Genomic DNA, 13,284 nt, shown 5'->3' on the forward strand with positions numbered 1-13,284 from the left:
CATTGCCATTATTACATTACTAATCAAATTGTTGATGCAATTTTTCTGTCCAACAAAAGCATTGTAAACGGGGTATAGGAGGAATATATATATTCTTATATACGCAGATGACCTATATCATGATATTATATTCTGTACCAGTAGATGCTTTGGTGTCACACGGACGTCGGTCCATGTGCTTCGGTGGCATGTGGATGTCGGGCCTGGTGCTTCACTGGAATGCGGAAGCTGATGCATGTGCTTTGATGGCAAATAAATGCCGGGCCGTGTGCTTCAGCGACATCCAGACATCGGGCCTTGTGCTTCAGTGGCACGTGGACGCCGGGTCTTGTGCTTCAGTGGCACCTGGACACGGGACCGTATGCTTTGGGGCACTCAGATATGGAGCCGTGTGCTTTGGTGGCACCGGTACGCAGGGCTTGTTCTTCGTAGGCACCCGGACACAGGGCCGTGTGCTTCGGTGGAACCTGGATGCACGGCCATGTGCTTCGTGGCACCCGTATGTGGGGCCATGTGCTTCGGTGGCACCCGGATGCCAGGCCGTGTGTTTCGGTGGCACCCGTATGTGGAGCCATGTGCTTCGGTGGCACAGTGGCACCCGCCGGTCCGTGTGCTTCAATGGCGCTGAGAAGCTGGACTGTGTGCTTCGGTGACTTCCGCACGCGGGGCTATGTGCTTTGGTGGCATCCGTATGCGGGACCGTGTGCTTCGGTGGCACCCAGACACAGGGCCATGTGCTTCGGTGGCACCTGTACTTGGGGGCAAATGCTTCGGTGGTATCCGTATGCAGGACCGTGTGCTTCAGTGGCATCAGTAACCTGGGCCGTGTGCTTAAGTGGCACCCAAACACGGGGACGTGTGCTTCGGTGGCACCCGGACGCCGGTCTTTGTGCTTCGGTAGCACCTAGAAGCTGGGCCTTGTGCTTCGGTGGCACCCGGACGCGAGTCTGTGTGCTTCGGTGGCACCCAGACAGGGGTCTGTATGCTTCGGCGGCACTCGTACGTGGGGCTGTGTGCTTCGGTGGCACCTGTACAGGGAGGTCGTGTGCTTCGGTGGCACCCGGACGCAGGTTTGTGTGCTTCGGTGACACCCATTCAACGGGCCGTGTGCTTCATGGGCACTCGTACGTAGAGCCGTGTGCTTCGGAGGTACCCGGACGCAGGGCACTGTGCTTATTTGGCACACAGACTTGTGTCTGTGTGCTTCGGTGGCACCCAAACACGGGGGCGTGTGCTTCAATGGCACTCATGTGGGGCTGTGTGCTTTGGTGACACCCATTCAGGGGGTCGTGTACTTCGGTGGCACCCGGACGAGCGGCTATGTGCTTCAGTGGCACAAGGATGTGGGTCTGTGTGCTTAGGTGGCACCTAGATATGTGGCCTTGTGCTTCAGTTACACTCGTACATGGAGCCGTGTTCTTCTGTGGTACCTGGACGCCAAGCTTTGTGCTTCGGTAGCACCGAGAAGCGGGGCGGTGTGATTCGGTGACACATGGACACTGGTCTGTGTGTTTCGGTTGCACCCAGACACAAGGCCGTGTGCTTCAGGGGCACTCATACGTGAAGCCGTGTACTTCGGAGGTACCCAGACGCCAATCTTTGTGCTTCGGTAGCACCGAGAAGCGGGGCCATGTGCTTCGATGGCACACGGACACGGGTCTGTGTGCTTCGGTGGCAGCTAGACACGAGGCCGTGTGCTTCAGGGGCACTCGTACATGGAGCCGTGTACTGCGGATGTACCCGGACGCCGGCTTCGTGCTTCGGTAGCGCTGAGAAGCAGGGCCATGTTCTTCAGTGGAAACCGGATGCGGGGCCATGTGCTTCGGTGGCACATGGACATTGGTCTGTGTGCTTCGGGGGCACCCAAACACCGGTCTAAGCTCTACGGTGGCACCTAGACTCGGGGCCATGTGCTTCGGTGGCATCCGGACTGTGGTCTGTGTGCTTCGGTGGTACACAGACATGGGTCTGTGTGCTTCGGTGGCACTCGTACATGGAACTGTATTCTTTGGTGGCACCCGGATGCGGGTCTGTTTGCTTCGGTGGCACCTAGACATGGGGCCATGTGCTTCGGTGGCACCCGGACGCAAGGTCATGTGCTTCGATGGCACACGGATGTGGGTCTGTGTGCTTCGGTGGCACCCAGACACGGGGCCATGTTCTTTGGTGGCACTTGTATGTGGGGTCATGTGCTTCGGTGGCACCCGGAGGCGGGGCAGAGTGCTTTGGTGGTACTAGCATGTGAAGCCGTGTTCTTCGGTGGCACCCGGACATGGGGCCGTGAGCTTCGGTGGCACCCGGACGCGTGTCTGTGTGCTTTGGTGCCACCTAGACATGGGGCCATGTGCTTCGATGGCAGATGGATGTGGGTCTGTGTACTTCGGTGTCACCCAAACACGAGGGACCTTCATACTTGGAGCCGTGTGCTTCGTTGGTACCCGGACGCCGGTGTTTGTGCTTCGGTAGCACTGAGAAGTGGGACCATGTTCTTCGGTGGCACCCAGATGTGGGTCTGTGTGCTTCGCTGGCACCTAGACACGGGGACATGTGATTCGGTGGCACCCGGACGAGGGGCAGAGTGCTTTGGTGGCACACAGACGTGGGTCTGTGTGCTTCGTTGGCACCCTTACAGGGAGGCCATGTGCTTTGGTGGCACCCAGACACGTGGCCGTGGGTGGTACTCGTATGTGAAGCCGTGTGCTTCGGTGGCACCCGGACGCGGGGCAGTGTGCTTCGGTGGCACAAGGACGCGGGTCTGTGTGCTTCAGTGGCACCCAGACACGAGGCTGTGTGCTTCAGGGGCCCTCGTACGTGGAGCCGTGTTCTTCGGTGGTTCCCGGACGCCGATGTTTGTGCCTTGGTAGCACCGAGAAGCGGGGCCACGTGCTTCGGTGGCACCCAGATGCAGGGTTGTGTGCTTCTGTAGCACATGGACGCGGGTCTGTGTGCTTTGGTGGCACCAAGACACGGGTCTGTGTGCTTCAATGGCACCTGTACAGGGAGGCCATGTGCTTCGGTGGCACCCAGATGCACCCGGACGTGGGGCCGTGTGCTTAGATGGCACTCGTATGTGGGCCGTGTGCTTTGGCGGCACCCGGACATGGGGCCGTTTGCTTCGGTGGCACCCGGATGCGGGTCTGTGTGCTTTGGAGGCACCTAGACATGGGCCATGTGCTTCAATTGCACCCAGACGCGGGTCAGAGTGCTTCGGTGGCACACGGACGCGGGTCTGTGTGTTTCGGTGGCACGCAGATACAAGGCCTTGTGCTTCAGGAGCACTCGTACGTGGAGCCGTGTGCTTCGGTGGTACCTGGACGCCGGTCTTTGTGCTTCGGTAGCACCGAGAAGCGGGGCCTTGTGCTTCGGTGGCACCCGGACGCGAGTCTGTGTGCTTCGGTGCCACCCAGACACGGGTCTGTGTGCTTCGGTGGCACTCATATGTGGGGCCTTGTGCTTCGGTGGCACCTGTACAGGGAGGTCGTGTGCTTCGGTGGCACCCGGTCGCAGGTTTGTGTGCTTCGATGGCACCCATTCAACGGGGCCGTGTGCTTCATGGGCACTCGTACGTAGAGCCGTGTGCTTCCGAGGTACCCGGATGCCGGTCTTTGTGCTTCAGTAGCACCGAGAAGCGGTAGCCATGTGCTTCGGTGGAACCCATACACAGGGCCCTGTGCTTATTTGGCACACAGACGTGGGTCTGTGTGCTTCGGTGGCACCCAAACATGGGGGCGTATGCTTCAATGGCACTCATGTGGCACTGTGTGCTTCGGTGACACCCATTCAGGGGGTCTTGTGCTTCGGTGGCACCCGGACGAGGGGCTATGTGCTTTGGTGGCACAAGGACGCGGGTCTGTGTGCTTAGGTGGCACCCATTCAGGGAGTCTTGTGCTTCGGTGGCACCCGGACGAGGGGCTATGTGCTTTGGTTGCACAAGGACGCGGGTCTGTGTGCTTAGGTGGCACCTAGATGCGCGGCCTTGTGCTTCAGGGGCACTCGTACGTGGAGCCATGTTCTTCGGTGGTACTTGGACGCCAAGCTTTGTGCTTCGGTAGCACCGAGAAGCGGGGCTATGTGATTCGGTGGCACCCGGATGCGGGTCTGTGTGCTTCGAAAGCACCTAGACACGGGGCCATGTGGTTCGGTGGCACCCGGATGCGGGGCAGAGTGCTTCGATGGCACACGGACACGTGTCTGTGTGTTTCGGTTGCACCCAGACACAAGGCCGTGTGCTGCAGGGGCACTCGTACGTGATTCCGTGTACTTCGGTGGTATCCGGATGCCGATCTTTGTGCTTCGGTAGCACCGAGAAGTGGGGCCATGTGCTTCGGTGGCACACGGACATGGGTCTGTGTGCTTCGGTGGCAGCTAGACACGAGGCTGTGTGCTTCAGGGGCACTCGTACGTGGAGCCGTGTACTGCGGTGGTACCCAGATCCCGGCTTTGTGCTTCCGTAGCACCGAGAAGCAGGGCCATGTGCTTCAGTGGAAACCGGACGCGGGGCCATGTTCTTCGGTGGCACATGGACGTTTGTCTGTGTGCTTCGGTGGCACCCAGACACGGGTCTAAGCGCTACGGTGGCACCTAGACACGGGGCCATGTGCTTCGGTGGCTCCCGGACTGGGGTCTGTGTGCTTCGGTGGTACACGGACATGGGTCTGTGTGCTTTGGTGGCACCCAGACATGAGGCCGTGTGGTTCAGGGGCACTCGTACATGGAACTGTATTCTTTGGCGGCACCCGGATGCGGGTCTGTGTGCTTCGATTTCATCTAGACATGGGGCCATGTGCTTCGGTGGCACCCGGACACAAGGTCATGTGCTTCGATGGCACACGGATGCGGGTCTGTGTGCTTCGGTGGCACCCAGACACGGGGACGTGTGATTCGGTGGCACCCGGAGGCGGGGCAGAGTGCTGCAGTGGCACACGGACGTGGGTCTGTGTGCTTCGGTGGCACCCAGAAACGGGGCCGTGTGCTTCAGTGGAACTCGCATGTGAAGCCGTGTGCTTCGGTGGCATCCAGACACGGGGCCTTGTGCTTCGGTGGCACCTGGACGCGAGTCTGTGTGCTTTGGTGGCACCTAGACATGGAGCCATTTGCTTCGATGGCACATGGATGTGGGACTGTGTGCTTCGGTGTCACCCAGACACGAGGCCGTGTGCTTCAGGGGCATTTATACTTGGAGCCGTGTGCTTCGGTGGTACCCGGACACCGGTGTTTGTGCTTCAGTAGCACCGATTAGCGGGGCCATGTGCTTCGGTGGCACACGGACGCAGGGCCATGTGCTTCTGTGGCACATGGACGTGGGTCTGTGTGCTTCGGTGGCAACCAGACATGGGTCTATGTGCTTCGGTGGCACTTGCATGTGGGGCCATGTGCTTCGGTGGCACCCGTACAGGTAGGCCGTGTGCTTTGATGGCACCCTAACGCGGGTTTGTGTGCTTCGGTGGCACCTAGACACGGGACCATGTGCTTCGGGGTCACCAGGACGCGGGGTCACTTGCTTCGGTGGCACACGGAAGCGAGACTTTGGGCTGCGGTGGCACCCAGACACGGGGGCGTGTGTTTCGGTGGCTCTCGTATGCTGGGCTGTGTGCTTCGGTGGCACCCGTACTTGGGGGCAAATGCTTCGGTGGCATCCGTATACAGGACCGTGTGCTTCGGTGGCATCAGTAACCGGGGCCGTGTGCTTAAGTGGCACCCAAACATTTGGCCTTGTGCTTCTCTGGCTCCCAGACGCGGGGCCATGTGCTTCTGTGGCACACGGACGCCGGACCGTGTGCTTCAGTGGTACCTAGACACCAGGCCATGTGCTTCGGTGGCACCCAGACACATGGCCGTGTGCTTCGGTGGCACTCATATGTGGGGCCGTGTGCTTCGGTGGCACCTGGACACGAGGCAGAGTGCTATGGTGGCACATGGACGCGGGTCTGTGTGCTTCGGTGGCACCCAGACACGAGGCTGTGTGCTTCAGGGGCCCTCGTACGTGGAGCCGTGTACTTTGGAGGTACGCGGACGCCGTTCTTTGTGCTTTGGTAGCACTGAGAAGCGGGGTCATGTGCTTCGGTGGCACCCAGACGTGGGGCCATGTGCTTCGGTGGCACATGGACGTTAGTCTGTGTGCTTCAGTGGCACCCAGACACGGGTATGTGTGCTATGGTGGCACCTAGAGATAGTGCCATGTGCTCCGGTGGCACCCGGACGCGGGGCAGAGTGCATCGGTGGCACATGGACGCGGGTCTGTGTGATTTGGTGGCACCCAGATGCGGGGCCATGTGCTTCGGTGGCACCCAGACACGGGGCGTGTGTTTCGGTGGCACTCGTATATGGGGCTTTGTGCTTCGATGGCACCCGGAAGCCGGGCCGTGTGCTTCGGTGGCACCCGAATGCGGGTCTGTATGCTTTGGTGGCACCTAGACAAGGGGCCATGTGCTTCGGTGGCACCCGGACACGGGGCAGAGTGCTTCGGTGGCACATGGATGCGGGTCTGTGTGCTTCAGTGGCACCTAGATGGGGGGCCGCGTGCTTTGGCAGCACCCGGATGAGGGGCCGTGTGCTTCGGTGGCAACCGGACGTGGGGCCGTGTGCTTCGGTGGCACCCGGACTCGTGTCTGTGTGCTTCGGTGGCACCCGTATGTGGGCTGTGTGCTTCGGCGGCATCCGGATGTGGGGCCGTGTGCTACGGTGGCACCCGGACGCGGGTCTGTGTGCTTCGGTGGCACCTAGACATGGGCCATGTGCTTCGGTGGCACCCAGACGCGGGGCAGAGTGCGTTGGTGGCACACGGACGCGGGTCTGTGTGTTTCGGTGGCATGCAGACACAAGGCCTTGTGCTTCAGGGACACTCATATGCGGAGCCGTGTGCTTCGGTGGTACTCAGACGCCGGTCTGTGGGCTTCGGTAGCACCGAGAAGCGGGGCCTTGTGCTACGGTGGCACCTGGACGCTGATCTGTGTGCTTCGGTGGCACCTGTACAGGGAGGTTGTGTGCTTCAGGGGCTCCCGGATACAGGTTTGTGTGCCTCGGTGGCACCCATTCAACGGGGCCCTGTACTTCGGTGGCACCCAGACACGAGGCCGAGTTCTTCATGGACACTTGTACGTGGAGTCTTGTGCCTTGGAGGTACCCAGACGCCGGTCTTTGTGCTTCGGTAGCACCGAGAAGCGGGGCTATGTGCTTCGGTGGAAAGCGGGCGAGGAGCCATGTGCTTCGGTGGCACATGAACGTTGATCTGTGTGCTTCGGTGGCACCCAGACACGGTTCTGTGTGCTACTGTGGCACCTAGACACCGGGCCATGTGCTTCGGTGGAAACCGGACGCGTGGCAGAGTGTTTCGGTGGCAAACTGACATGGGTCTGTGTGCTTCGGTGGCACCCAGGCACGAGGCAGTGTACTTCAGGGGCACTCGTACATGGAGCTGTGTTCTTCAATGGTACCTGGATGCCGGTCTTTGTGCTTCGGTAACACCGAGAAGCGGGGCCGTGTGCTTCGGTGGTACCTGGATGCGAGTCTGTTTGCTTCGGTGGTACCTAGACACGGGGCCATGTGCTTCGGTGGCACCCAGACGCAAGGCCATGTGCTTCGATGGCACACGGATGCGGGTTTGTGTGCTTCGGTGGCACCCAGACATGGGGCCGTGTGCTTCGGTGGCACTCGTATTTGGGGCCGTGTGCTTCGGTGGCACCCAGACGTGGGCAGAGTGCTATGGTGGCACACGGACGCGGGTCTGTGCTTCAGTGGCACCCAGACACGAGGCTGTGTGCTTCAGGGGCACTCATATGTGGAGCCGTGTACTTCGGAGGTACCCAGACGCCGGTCTTTGTGCTTCGGTAGCGGGGCAGAGTGCTACGGTGGCACATGGCGGTGGGTCTGTGTGCTTTGGTGGCACCCAGACACGAGGCTGTGTGCTACAGGGGCACTCATACGTGGAGCCGTGTTCTTCAATGGTACAGGGACGCCGGTCTTTGTGCTTTGGTAACACGAGAAGCGGGGCCGTGTGCTTTGGTGGCACCCAGATGCGGGTCTGTGTGCTTTGGTGGCACCTAGACATGGGTCATGTGCTTTGATGGCAGCCGTACAGGAAGGCTGTGTGCTTCGGTGACACCCGGATGTGGGTCTGTTTGCTTCGGTGGCACCTAGACACGGGGACATGTGCTTTGGTGGCACCCGTACGAAGGGCCATGTGCTTCGGTGGCACACGGATGCGGGTCTGTGTGCTTCGGTGGCACTCATGTGGAGCCGAGTGCTTTGGTGGTACCCGGATGCCGGTATTTGTGCTTCAGTAGCACCGAGAAGCAGGGCCATGTGCTTCGGTGGCACCCGGACGCGGGTCTGTGTGCTTCGGTGGCCCCTAGACACGGGGTCATGTGCTTCGGTAGCACCCAGACGAGGGGCCACGTGCTTCGGTCGCTCACAGACGCAGGTGTGTGTGCTTCGGTGGCATCCAGACACGGGGCCGTGTGCTTCGGTGGTACTCGTATGTGAAGCCGTGTGCTTTGGTGGCACCCGGTTGTGATCCTGTGTGCTTCGGTGTCACCTAGACATGGGGTCTTGTGCTTCAGTCGCACTCTTATGCAGGGCTGTGTGCTTCTGTGGCACCTGTTCAGGGGGTCATGTGCTTCGGTGGCACACGGACGCGGGGCAGAAAGCTACGGTGGCACATGAATGTGGGTCTGTGTGCTTCGGTGGCACCTAGACACAAAGCCGTGTGCTTCAGGGGCACTCATACGTGCAGCCGTGTGCTTCGGAGGTACCCGGACGCCAGTGTTTGTGCTTCGGTAGCACCGAGAAGTGGGACCATGTTCTTCAGTGGCACCCATATGCGGCTCCGTGTGCTTTGGTGGCACCTAGACACGGGACCATGTGCTTCGGTGGCACCCGGACGAGGGCCATGTGCTTCGGTAGTACTCGTATGTGAAGCCGTGTGCTTCGGTGGCACCTAGACACGGGGTTATGTGCTTCGGTGGCACCCGAACGCGGGTCTGTGTGCTTCGGTGTCACCTAGACATGGGGTCATGTGCTACGGTCGCACTATTATGCAGGGGTGTGTGGTTCTGTGGCACCTGTTCAGGGGGTCATGTGCTTCGGTGGCATACGGACGCGGGGCAGAATGCTACGGTGGCACACGAATGTGGGTCTGTGTGCTTCGGTGGCACCCAGACACAAGGCCGTGTGCTTTAGGGGCACTCGTACGTGCAGCCGTGTGCTTTGGAGGTACCCGGATGCCGGTCTTTGTGCTTCGGTAGCACTGAGAAGTGGGACCATGTTCTTCGGTGGCACCCAGATGCGGGTCTGTGTGCTTCGGTGGTTCCTGGACGAGGGGCCATGTGCTTCGGTGGCACATGGATGCAAGTTCGTGTGCTTCGGTAGCACCCAAACACGTGGCAGTGTGCTTCGGTGGTACTCGTATGTGAAGCCTTGTGCTTCAGTGGCACCCGGACGCGGGGCAGAGTTCTATGATAGCACACGGACGCGGGTCTGTGTGCTTCAGTGGCACCCAGACACGAGGCTGTGTGCTTCAGGGGCACTCGTACGTGGAGCTGTGTGCTTCGGTGGTACTCGGACTCCGATCTTTGTGCTTCGGTAGCACCGAGGAGTGGGGCCACGTGCTTCTTGGCACCGGGATGCAGGGCCGTGTGCTTCCGTAGCACATGGATGCGGGTCTTTGTGCTTTGGTGGCACCCAGACACGAGTCTGTGTGCTTCGATGACACCCGTAAAGGGAGGCCATGTGCTTCGGTGGCACCTAGACGCGGGTTTGTGTGCTTCTATGGCACCTTGACACAGGGCCACGTGCTTCGGTGGCACCCAGACACGGGGCATGTGTTTCGGTTGCACTCGTATGTGGGGCTGTGTGCTTTGGTGGCACCCAGATGCGGGGCAGAGTGCTACGGTGGCACACAGACGTGGGTCTGTATTCTTCGGTGTCACCCAGACACAAGGCCGTCTGCTTCAGGGGCACTCGTATGTGGAGCCGTGTACTTCGTACGTACCCAGTCGCCGGTCTTTGTGCTTCGGTAGCACCGAGAAGCTGGGCCATGTGCTTCGGTGGAAACCGGATGCGGGGTCATGTGCTTCGGTGGCACATGGACGTTGGTCTATGTGCTTCGGTGGCACCCAGACACGGGTCTGTGTGATACGGTGGCACCTAGACACGGGGCCATGTGCTTCGGTGGCACCCGGACTGGGGTCTGTGTGCTTTGGTGGTACATGGACACGGGTCTGTCTGCTTCGGTGGCACCCAGAAATGAGGCCGTGTGCTTCTTGGTCACTCGTACATGGAGAAGTATTCTTTGGTGTCACCTGGATGCGGGTCTGTGCTTTGGTGGCACCTAGACAGGGGGCATGTGCTTCGGTGGCACCCGGACACAAGGCCATGTGCTTCGGTGGCAAACGGATGCGGGTCTGTGTGCTTCGGTGGCACCCAGACACGGGGCCGTGTGCTTTGGTGGCACTCGTATGTGGGGCTGTGTGCTTCAGTGGCACCCGAACGCGGGGCAGAGTGTTTCGGTGGCACACGGACGCGGTTCTGTGTGCTTCGGTGGCACCCAGACACGAGGCTGTGTGCTTCAGGGGCACTAGTACGTGGAGCCGTGTTCTTCGGTGGTTCCCAGACGCCGATGTTTGTGCTTCGGTAGCACTGAGAAGCGGGGCCACGTGCTTCGGTGGCACCTGGACGCAGGGTTGTGTGCTTCTGTAGCACATGGACGCGGGTTTGTGTGCTTCGGTGGCACCCAGACACGGGTCTGTGTGCTTCAATGGCACCTTTACAGGGAGGCCATGTGCTTCGGTGGCACCCAGATGCACCCGGACGTGGGGCCGTGTGCTTAGATGGCACTCGTATGTGTGCCGTGTGCTTTGGTGGCACCCGGACATGGGTCTGAGTGCTTCGGTGGCACCCACACACGAAGCCATGTTCTTCAGGGGCACTCGTACGTGGAGCCATGTATTGCGGAGGTACCCGGATGCCAGCCTTTGTGCTCCGGTAGCACCGAGAAGCCTGGCCATGTGCTTCGGTGGAAACCGGACGAGGGGCCATGTGCTTCGGGGGCACCCGGATGCAGGTTTGTGTACTTCGGTGGCACCCAGACACGAGGCCGTGTTCTTCATGGGCACTCGTATGTAGAGTCTTGTGCTTTGGAGGTACCCGGACGCCGGTCTTTGTGCTTCGGTAGCACCGAGAAACGGGGCCATGTGCTTCGCTGGAAACCGGGCGAGGAGCCATGTGCTTCGGTGGCACATAAACGTTGGTCTGTGTGCTTCAGTGGCACCTAGACACGGGTCTGTGTGCTACGGTGGCACCTAGACACCGGGCCATGTGCTTCGGTGGCACCCGGACGCGGGTCTGTGTGCTACGGTGGCACCCAGACACCAGGCCATGTGCTTCAGGGGCACTTGTATGTGGAGTTGTGTGCTTCGGTGGTACACGGACGCCAGTCTTTGTGCTGTGATAGCACCGAGAAGCAGGGCCATGTGCTTCGGTGGCACCCGGACGCTGGTCTGTGTGCTTCGGTGGCACCCAGACACGGGTCTGTGTGCTTCAGTGGAAACCGGATGAGGTGCCATGTGCTTCAGTGGCACATGGACGTTGGTCTGTGTGCTTCGGTGGCACCCAGACACGGGTCTGTGTGCTACGGTGGCACCTGGACGCGGGGCAGAGTGCTTCGGTGGCACATGGACATGGGTCTGAGTGCTTCGGTGGCACCCACACACGAAGCTGTGTGCTTCAGGGGCACTCATACGTGGATCCATGTGTTGCGGAGGTACCCGGATGTCGGCCTTTGTGCTCCGGTAGCACCGAGAAGCGTGGCCATGTGCTTCGGTGGAAACCGGACGAGGGGCCATGTGCTTCAGTGGCACATGGACGTTGGTCTGTGTGCTTTGGTGGCACCCAGACATGGGTCTGTGTGCTACGGTGGCACCTAGACACCAGGCCATGTGCTTCGGTGGCAGCCGGACGCGGGGCAGAGTGCTTCGGTGGCACACGGACATGGGTCTGTGTGCTTTGGTGGCACCCAGACACGAGGCCGTGTGCTTCGGTGGCACTCGTATGTGGGGCCGTGTGCTTCGGTGGCACCCGGACACAGGGCAGAGTGCTATGGTGGCACACGGACGCGGGTCTGTGTGCTTCGGTGGCACCCAGACACGAGCCCGTGTGCTTCAGGGGCCCTCATACATGGAGCCGTGTACTTCGGAGGTACCCGGACGCAGTTTTTTGTGCTTCGGTGGCACCCGTATGTAGGGCCATGTGCTTCGGTGGCACATGGACGTTAGTCTGTGTGCTTCGGTGGCACCCAGACATGGGTATGTGTGCTATGGTGGCACCTAGAGATGGTGCCATGTGCTTCAGTGGCACCCGGACGCGGGGCAGAGTGCATCGGTGGCACATGGATGCGGGTCTGTGTGATTTGGTGGCACCCAGATGCGGGGCTATGTGTTTCGGTGGCACTCGTATGTGGGGCTGTGTGCTTCGATGGCACCCGGAAGCCGGGCCGTGTGCTTCGGTGGCACCCGATTGCGGGTCTGTGTGCTTTGGTGGCACCTAGACAAGGGGCTATGTGCTTCGGTGGCACCCGGACGCGGGGCAGAGTGCTTCGGTGTCACATGGACGCGGGTCTGTGTGCTTCGGTGGCACCTAGATGCGGGGCCGTGTTCTTTGGCGGCCGTGGAGCCGTGTGCTTCGGTTGCACCCGGACTCAGGTCTGTGTGCTTCGGTGGCACCCGTATGTGCGGCGAGGAGCCATGTGCTTCGGTGGCACATGAATGTTGGTCTGTGTGCTTCAGTGGCACCTAGACACGGGTCTGTGTGCTACGATGGCACCTAGACACCGGGCCATGTGCTTCGGTGGCACCCGGACACGGGTCTGTGTGCTACGGTGGCACCCAGACACCAGGCCATGTGCTTCAGGGGCACTCGTATGTGGAGTTGTGTGCTTCGGTGGTACACGGCCGCCAGTCTTTGTGCTGCGATAGCACCGAGAAGCAGGGCCATGTGCTTCGGTGGCACCCGGACGCGGGGCAGAGTGCTTCGGTGGCACCCGGACGCAGGGCAGAGTGCTTCGGTGGCACATGGACGCGGGTCTGTGTGCTTCGGTGGCACCTAGATGCGGGGCCGTGTGCTTTGGCGGCACCCGGACGTGGGGCCGTGTGCTTCGGTTGCACCCGGACTCAGGTCTGTGTGCTTCGGTGGCACCCGTATGTGGGCTGTGTGCTTTGGCGGCATCCGGACGTGGGGCCGTGTGCTCTGGTGGCACCCGGACGCGGGTCTGTGTGCTTCGTTGGCACCTAG

This window comes from Phyllobates terribilis, unplaced genomic scaffold (assembly GCF_046119375.1).
Source record: "Phyllobates terribilis strain yellow unplaced genomic scaffold, ASM4611937v1 Scaffold_264__1_contigs__length_2628131, whole genome shotgun sequence".
Classification (NCBI taxonomy): Eukaryota; Metazoa; Chordata; class Amphibia; order Anura; family Dendrobatidae; genus Phyllobates; species Phyllobates terribilis.